Below are 2217 nucleotides of genomic sequence, written 5' to 3' on the forward strand. Positions count from 1 at the left end.
CATATACAAATTCCCTTTCATTGATCAACATTTCATCTTCTGAATAGAGTGCATTAAAAAAAAGTATTATTGGCTTTGACAGCAATACTTCTGGCTGGTGTTCATCCCGTCTCCCTCTCCCAAGCAGCTGAGAGGACAGGTATGCTTCAGCATGGCGATGGTTTAGCTTAGGAGACTTTAAACATTTTTATGCTTTTTTCTTTCTGATTTCATACTGTACACATTGCTGTTTATTCATGGTGTTCTGACCACCTGAGTTTCTATTAGCACTTTTTTCCCCATCTTTATTAGATTGCGTATTTCTTATTTACATTTCAACTGTTATTCCCTTTCCCGGTTTCCGGGCCGACATCCCCCTAACCCCTCCAACTCCCCTTCTATATGGGTGTTCCCCTCCCAATCCTCCCCCCATTACCGCCCTCCCCCCAACAATCCTGTTCACTGGGGGTCCAGTCTTGGCAGGACCAAGGGCTTCCCCTTCCGAAACTGGTGCTCTTACTAGACTATTCATTGCTACCTATGGGGTCAGAGTCCAGGGTCAGTCCATGTATAGTCTTTGGGTAGTGGCTTAGTCCCTGGAAGCTGTGGTTGGTTGACATTGTTGTTCATATGGGGTCTCAAGCCCCTTCAGCTCTCTCAGTTCTTTCTCTGATTCCTTCAAAGGGGGCCCCGTTCTCAATTCAGTGGTTTGCTGCTGTCATTTGCACTTTTAATATAGTAAATCTTGTCACACGTTCTTGGCATGTATTCCCTTCCTTGCCTGGAATTTCTTTTCCCCAGATGTTTTTTGATTTCTTTCTTCAAGGTCTTAAATGTCACATCCTTTCAGAGGTGTTTCTCAACCATACAAATGAATTAACTATTGCTCAGATTTCTGTATTTTTCACATCATCTTGAATAGTTTTTAATTATCAACAATGGAAATTACAAAATTTACATATTCCTCCGCCTGTTACTCTACACTCACAATAAAACTATATTACAATGACATATTTAAGATGGCATGTTCACACCCTGCTTCATTTTGCATCCATATTATGTAGCCTGCAGTTCATTGTATATATGCTATTGGTAAAGATTTTAATAAGTTGCTGATCCTTTGCTGTCTGAATGTTTCACAAATGCTCACTTGCTAATGCTAGTCCCCAAAGCATGGGACTTAACTAGTGAGGCTTTGAGAAGTAATTGAATGATGAATGTTTTATAAATTATTGCAAAGTAATGACAACTTTTGCCTTGGGCCTATGTCAAGAAGTCAGGACCTTTGGATCATGCCCTTAGAAACCTGTCTAATCATCTTATCCACACATGCTTGGTGCCCCTTCCTTCCACACATATGTGTTCTTTTCAGGCCCATTCTACCACGCGCACGCTGCCTTGCTACAGGTCCACAGAAAAGGAACAAGAAACTGAAACATCTAAAATCATGAGCCAAAATAACTCACTACCTAAAGTTATTTTTCTCAAAGACCATAGGAACTAACATGTAACTAATGGTTTTACCTTATTAATGAGGTCCAAATACTACAGTTATTAGACAATTATTTGATTACATGAGTAGATGTCTTCAGTATTTAGAAAAGGATTGCTTCTCGGCCTTTTGGCTAAGATCAAGTGTAGAAAAGGAAGACAGTATGAATATGAATGAAGAATGATTTTTTCTTTTACATTTTTTTAAAAAATGATACCTCCATAAGGGAAATGCAAATCAAAACAACCCTGAGATTTCACCTCACACCAGTGCGATTGGCTAAGATCAAAAACTCAGGTGACAGCAGATGCTGGCAAGGATGTGGAGAAAGAGGAACACTCCTCCATTGTTGGTGGGATTGCAGACTGGTAAAACCATTCTGGAAATCAGTCTGGAGGTTCCTCAGAAAATTGGACATTGAACTGCCTGAGGATCCAGCTATACCTCTCTTGGGCATATACCCAAAAGATGCCTCAACATATAAAAGAGACACGTGCTCCACTATGTTCATCGCAGCCTTATTTATAATAGCCAGAAAATGGAAAGAACCCAGATGCCCTTCAACAGAGGAATGGATACAGAAAATGTGGTACATCTACACAATGGAATATTACTCAGCTATCAAAAACAACGAGTTTATGAAATTCGTAGGCAAATGGTTGGAACTGGAAAATATCATCCTGAGTGAGCTAACCCAATCACAGAAAGACATACATGGTATGCACTCATTGATAAGTGGCTATTAG

The 2217-nt window shown here is 40.0% G+C and overlaps 1 pseudogene; it reads left to right on the forward strand.

Moving 5' to 3' along the window:
- Nucleotides 1–1584: 1584 nt before the first annotated feature.
- LOC120101115 (U2 spliceosomal RNA) lies at nt 1585–1693 on the forward strand (annotated as a pseudogene).
- The last annotated feature ends 524 nt before the right edge of the window (nt 1694–2217 follow it).

This window comes from Rattus norvegicus, chromosome 2 (assembly GCF_036323735.1).
Source record: "Rattus norvegicus strain BN/NHsdMcwi chromosome 2, GRCr8, whole genome shotgun sequence".
Taxonomy (NCBI): domain Eukaryota; kingdom Metazoa; phylum Chordata; class Mammalia; order Rodentia; family Muridae; genus Rattus; species Rattus norvegicus.